This window comes from Perca fluviatilis, chromosome 24, assembly GCF_010015445.1.
Source record: "Perca fluviatilis chromosome 24, GENO_Pfluv_1.0, whole genome shotgun sequence".
In the NCBI taxonomy this organism is placed as follows: domain Eukaryota; kingdom Metazoa; phylum Chordata; class Actinopteri; order Perciformes; family Percidae; genus Perca; species Perca fluviatilis.
The window spans coordinates 2950999-2957410 of NC_053135.1; the positions used below are offsets into that span (position 1 = coordinate 2950999).

At 44.6% G+C, this 6412-nt stretch overlaps 2 long non-coding RNA genes across 2 annotated transcripts; both read right to left on the minus strand.

Annotated features, from left to right (window-relative positions):
* Positions 1 to 2244: 2244 nt before the first annotated feature.
* LOC120554426 lies at positions 2245 to 3318 on the minus strand. The gene is made up of 2 exons (XR_005638438.1): positions 2928 to 3318; positions 2245 to 2707 (listed from the first exon to the last, which is right to left on the minus strand). It is a non-coding gene; the product is annotated as an uncharacterized LOC120554426 (long non-coding RNA).
* A 90-nt stretch (positions 3319 to 3408) lies between these two features.
* LOC120554416 lies at positions 3409 to 5955 on the minus strand. The gene is made up of 3 exons (XR_005638417.1): positions 5606 to 5955; positions 5348 to 5483; positions 3409 to 3519 (listed from the first exon to the last, which is right to left on the minus strand). It is a non-coding gene; the product is annotated as an uncharacterized LOC120554416 (long non-coding RNA).
* Between the last annotated feature and the right edge of the window lie 457 nt (positions 5956 to 6412).

The window sequence follows — 6412 nt, forward strand, 5'->3', positions numbered from 1 at the left end:
CCTTTTCACTGGTAAAAAAAACTTTGCCTCCACAGGATGGTTTCTTCAATACTTTATTTCAAATCCCACTGGTCCCTTCTGCACAGCAATACAAAAAAACATGACTAAAAAAAGACTAAAAAACACAACTCTCTTGCAACAGGTCACAGCCCCGACTTGTCTTTCTTGGTCCTCCTGTTTGTCTACCCACACACCTGTTTCCCGTCCACCTTTAACAACCACATCGTTAGATCCTGTGGCCAATCATGAGCTGTGGGGGGCAGTCACAGCTGCTCCCAGTCTAGGGGTAGATGCTAGATCAGATGCACTAGACGTGTCCATGTCAAAGGACGTGCCTGGTGGCCTGTCTTATATTGCCTCTGATTGGCTTGCCCTGTTATCCTTACCCTAAACCTCAGCACGTCAACACGTCTAGTGGATGTGATCTAGCATTTACCGGGAGGCATCAGCCTGTCTTGCTGAGCCCTCCTCACTCTATAATGAACATTAAAAGCACCATGTAAGTGCCAATTCTGACCATGGGGTCAGAGCTTGGTAATAAGCAGCTGAATGCTGTGTGGGACAAAAGGACGTGTAGCTTCTTTTAGTCCCCCGGGGGCAATAAAGGTTCCATTCACTCATTAAGTCATTCATGTGCCCTCCCACTCCTGAAAGTTTTCATTATGAGAGACGTGCCACTGATTTGGCCCGAACCTAACGACGGCAACACGTCTAGTGGATGTGATCTAGCATTTACCGGGAGGCATCAGATCACATCCACTAGACGTGTTGACGTCGTTAGGTTCAGGCATTGGGGAGGGGGGGGGTAGATGCTAGATCAGATCCACTAGATGTGTCCATGTCAAAGGATGTGCCTGGTGGCCTGCCTTATATTGCCTCTGATTTGGCCCGAACCTAACGACGTCAACACGTCTAGTGGATGTGATCTAGCATTTACCGGGAGGCATCAGATCCCATCCACTAGAAGTGTTGCCGTCGTTAGGTTCGGGCCAAATCAGTGGCACGTCTCTCATAATGAAAACTTTCAGGAGTGGGAGGGCACATGAATGACTTAATGAGTGAATGGAACCTTTATTGCCCCCGGGGGACTAAAAGAAGCTACACATCCTTTTGTCCCACACAGCATTCAGCTGCTTATTACCAAGCTCTGACCCCATGGTCAGAATTGGCACTTACATGGTGCTTTTAATGTTCATTATAGAGAGAGAAGTGGCTCAGCAAGACAGGCTGATGCCTCCCGGTAAATGCTAGATCACATCCACTAGACGTGTTGACGTGCTGAGGTTTAGGGTAAGGATAACAGGGCAAGCCAATCAGAGGCAATATAAGACAGGCCACCAGGCACGTCCTTTGACATGGACACGTCTAGTGCATCTGATCTAGCATCTACCCCTAGACTGGGAGCAGCTGTGACTGCCCCCCACAGCTCATGATTGGCCACAGGATCTAACGATGTGGTTGTTAAAGGTGGACGGGAAACAGGTGTGTGGGTAGACAAACAGGAGGACCAAGAAAGACAAGTCGGGGCTGTGACCTGTTGCAAGAGAGTTGTGTTTTTTAGTCTTTTTTAGTCATGTTTTTTTGTATTGCTGTGCAGAAGGGACCAGTGGGGTTTGAAATAAAGTATTGAAGAAACCATCCTGTGGAGGCAAAGTTTTTTTACCAGTGAAAAGGCCTTGTTTGGCTGGTAACAAAGGACCTCACAACCACTGAGTGACAAGGTAATCAGAGGCAATATAAGGCAGGCCACCAGGCACGTCCTTTGACATGGACACGTCTAGTGGATCTGATCTAGCATCAGATCAAATCAAATCCCCACCCCGGCCCCCCTGTCTATTTAAAGATGTCCAAGGATTGTCCCCGGTAGTGTGAAGAACAAATAATAGAACGGAAAAAAATGTCCAACCTGAGGAATAGCTCACCAGGATAAGACGGTGACGTGACAATGTGAGGTTGAGGGATCGAATCCCGGTTGTGTCAGAATCATTTTTTCATTTCTCACCTCAGTGATGTGAACGTTAAATACAACCTCCAACCCAAAAGGTCCCAGTATCATAGATAGTTCAGCATGATAATACCCACATGATATGTTTAGAAGGTCGTGGGTTCAACTCCTTTATGGCAAACTATATTTTAAGGTCCAACACCCAAAATGAAGTAGTGAAATACACAACTAAACACATGCCAACTGTTGACAGTTCAGATAGCTTGGTGTGATGAGATGCTGGTTGGAAGACACAAAGGTTATGGGTTCCAATACAGGAATAAACAATTTATTTTGAGTTTTACACCCAGAATGACAAAGACAAATACACAACTAACAATAAGCTTGGTGATCAGATCTGATAGCTCAGTGTGATGGAACGCTGGTTAAGAGACACAAAGGTTATGGGTTCCAACACAAGAACAGTCAATTTATTTTGAGCTTTACACCCAGAATGACAAAGACAAATACACCCGGAGAACAGCTGCATGCGTACGTGCGCTGGTGGCGCGGTTGGTTTGTCCTCGCCACTAAAGGCGCCAGTGACGGGTTCAAGACCAGCTCGGTATCAGCGTATGTGCACTTAGATAGGCCCCCCCAGATAGGAAAGAGAGGCTAGGAAAGGAAGTGCAGGCAAGGAGAGAGTAGGAGAGTATAAAGACAAGGACAGGCAGAGACCAGAGTAGGAAAACTCAGAGAAAGGGAGAGACCAGAGTAGGAAAACTCAGAGAAGAGTAGGACACCTCAGAGAAAGGGAGAAACCAGAGTAGGACAACTCAGAGAAAGGGAGAGACCAGAGTAGGACACCTCAGAGAAAGGGAGAGACCAGAGTAGGAAAACTCAGAGAAGAGTAGCACACCTCCGAGAAAGGGAGAGACCAGAGTAGGACAACTCAGAGAAGAGTAGGACACCTCAGAGAAAGGGAGAGACCAGAGTAGGACACCTCAGAGAAAGGGAGAGACCAGAGTAGGACAACTCAGAGAAAGGGAGAGACCAGAGTAGGACAACTCAGAGAAAGGGAGAGACCAGAGTAGGACAACTCAGAGAAGAGTAGGACACCTCAGAGAAAGAAAGAGACCAGAGTAGGACAAAGGAAGAGAACATCCTAATTTAAGAAAAAAAAAAGTGAATTTTTTTTTCATGGACAAAAAAATAATTTACGCCCACTTTTATGGCATGTACTGTGTACAACTGTGTAATAACACTTTTTGACATTTTTTTTAAACTTTTTGATAGATTTTTTGTCATTAATACATGTTATAACAATGTAATAACTATGTAATAACACTTTTTGTGACTTTTGATAGATTTTTGTCATAATACATGTTATAACAATGTAAACTATGTAATAACACTTTTGACATTATGTATGACTTTTCTGAGCTTTTTTGACATAATACGCATATTAGCTACTTACTTTTTATTAAATTATTTCATGACATACAATACTATGAGTATACAGTGAGTACGAAAAGAAGAAGGCATGAATGGAGTGAAGGAACTTCTCCGTTGTGGTCCGGAAACTCTGCACTCATCTGGGGAGAAAACAAGAGAAAGAAGAGTTTATTGGATTGTTCTGCTTCAATACATCTGGGTCCATTTCTTTTCCTTAAGGAGGAATAAAAGACACCGAGACACAAGGTAGAGCTACTAGTGCTGAGAACTGTAGCTCCCAAGCAGAGGACGGGCCCTGTCTTGTTAACATCATTTAGTGTCTGAGCTGCACCCTAAGGTCAATCCAGCTGACACAAAGACCGGAACAAACGAAAGCTGTGATACATATTAATATTAGGGCTGCAACCGGGGGGGAAAGGGCCCCGATACCCCGTACCGCTAAACGATTCAGTCCCGGTACGCAGGAAGTGGGAACAGCAGCCGCCTGCCAAAACCCACATACAACAACCCGTCACCGTCACACTTCCAACAAGAAAAGACATCTGCTGACATAAACAACAGGTAGTTTTCTTATCAACTGCTTCTAAATCGTTCCAGGGTCAGTGGTTGACCTGTGGGTTTTTAATCCATGCTGGAGGAACCGCCTGTCCAAAGCTGTTTAGTTACTGCTGGTTAACGTCTACTTCTCCTACAGCTGACTGCCTGATATTCAGTGCTGTGGGTCGTTTATGGCAAAAATCTCCCAAATAAAATGACTGATAAATAAGTTGTGATGTTTCCTGATCTTCGGTTTATTCCTACACCACGGACGGCAGGTCCAACAAGCTACGCTACTTCTGGAACTCTGGCGTAATAATGGTGGGCGACCGCTCTTCTTTACTTACTAAACACACACAGCGCTTGGAAGGGTGCGTTTGATTTAATGATCCAGTATTTAATGTTTTGATGACCAAACCACACAAATGATGTCATCTGCACCGGTCAATTCCAAACTGTTTTGTGGTTGGCTGACAAATAACCAGCAAAGTGGTGTGGGTTTAAAAGATCTGTCAACCTTCACAAACCATTCTGTGGAACTTACACAAATAAAATGCAACGTGTGTGTTCAGGGATGCGTGAAGCTGAGGGCGGGAGGAGAACAATATTAAGCGATGAAGGTTGGGGTTACAAGTACCAGAAAGAACATAAATCTACTTTCACACTCGGCTGCATTATTTTCGGTGTTTTGTCTACAAAACGTCAAACTCTAAACCCATCTGAGTGGAGAAGATGGAGCCGGCTAAACGTTGTCAGAGATCGATGAGAACCAACAACAGCACTACACCACCAAGCCTAGCACACTCACACGGCCTCTCTGACAGCTTACCGACAACTCTCAAACTAACGCTGCCGTCGGTGTCATGAGCTGACACAACATTCAGCTTCAGCACACGTTCTCTCAAACATTTCACACACTGCTTTGTGTGTTTACTCCTTCCAAAGCCAGCAGACCTGCCGAGGGCTTCAAACTCCAACCTTCTCAACACCGAGGCAGCCACCCGACCAGCGGGTTTTAGAAGATGGAACACAGGGAGGACAGCAGTTTACACTCTGCTCCATCACTACATAGACTGATTAGACTTCTTCAGCAGAAACAACCCAACACAGCCTGGCTCTAACATACAGAAGGTAACAGTTCTGCCACTGGAAATATCTCTACCACAAGCAGGAATTCAACCAAACATGCAAACACTTAACCACTGACCTAACAACACAAGCATGTGAGCCATCAAGTCTTTTCTCATTTACATTTAGTTTGAGGACATTTCCAAACAGTGTCTCAGTTCCTCCAGGTATATATGTTAGAATCCTTACTGTGGACAATGTTGTTGAGATTCTGGACTCTGTGTGACCTGACCCTTTCAAATCAACTCAATCCGTCAACATTACAGCCAGCAGCTGTTAATCCGGAGAGAAAGCATGTCCTACCTCAGAGCTTCAGCTCAGAGAAGATGTTCCTTCAGCTGGTCTCTACAAGGCTCCTCTTCTTCTTCCCAGATGACATCCATTGAGGCTGCAGGTCTGCAGCTAGGAGACTAATAAAAGCACTGCAGCCGCCACACAGCTGACAGTCAAAGTCAAAAGCATACAACGATAATCAACGGTTATGTAATGTATAGTTATATTTATAGTTTGCATTAGCACTGGAATGTGGAAATGTTCATGAATACAATGGCAAAGACCAACCTGCGGACTTCCAGCTCCCACGGACCATGTAAACACCAGTCCACCTGCAACCGTCTATTTGCAGAAACACAAACAAAACCGATACCAAACGCCATATTCCTTCTCACAACGATGCCTACTTTTCTCCTAGCATCATTCCGGTGAATGTGACCGCGGGGTCGTTTGTTTATTCGCCCCCGAACAGCCAAAGTAGCAACAGTACAGACGTTAGCATAAGCTAGCTGTAAGTTAGCAACGGGATGCAGGAACCGTGTGTGTGTTTGTGTATCCGGCTACGGCGAGTGGACAGTTCCCCGGATGATTATTGCCTAACCCGAAGGAAGGAGACTGCTGTGTGGGACTTCCCATAGACAGTATATAAGAAGGGACTTACCGTCCAGCCTCTGACTGACCTCAACATTTAGGACACACTCAAGGTCCCATCTCAAGCATCTGTTAATATCACTGATCAAAATCACAGGATGCTTTTAGTTGTCCTCTCAACCTGTACAAGTTAGGAGCACAAATACTTTTCAGGCTTGACCCACTACTCTATTACTCTATTTATGCATTTGTGCAGCTGCAGTTGGGAGTGATTATTTGCAGACTTATTTCTTTCTTGTCTATCATTATTACATTAGATTCTGCTGGTGGTCACCCGCTACAATCCTGGTACGTGGCTACAACTTGTTGGATGTGTATAAAAGAAGTTAAACAGTTCTTAAATATGGAAGACAAAAAATTACTTCATCAATACTGAAATGAATGGATTTGAAAATGAATACATGCATAAAAGTGTTAGTTATTCATTGGAAGATGAATGTATGA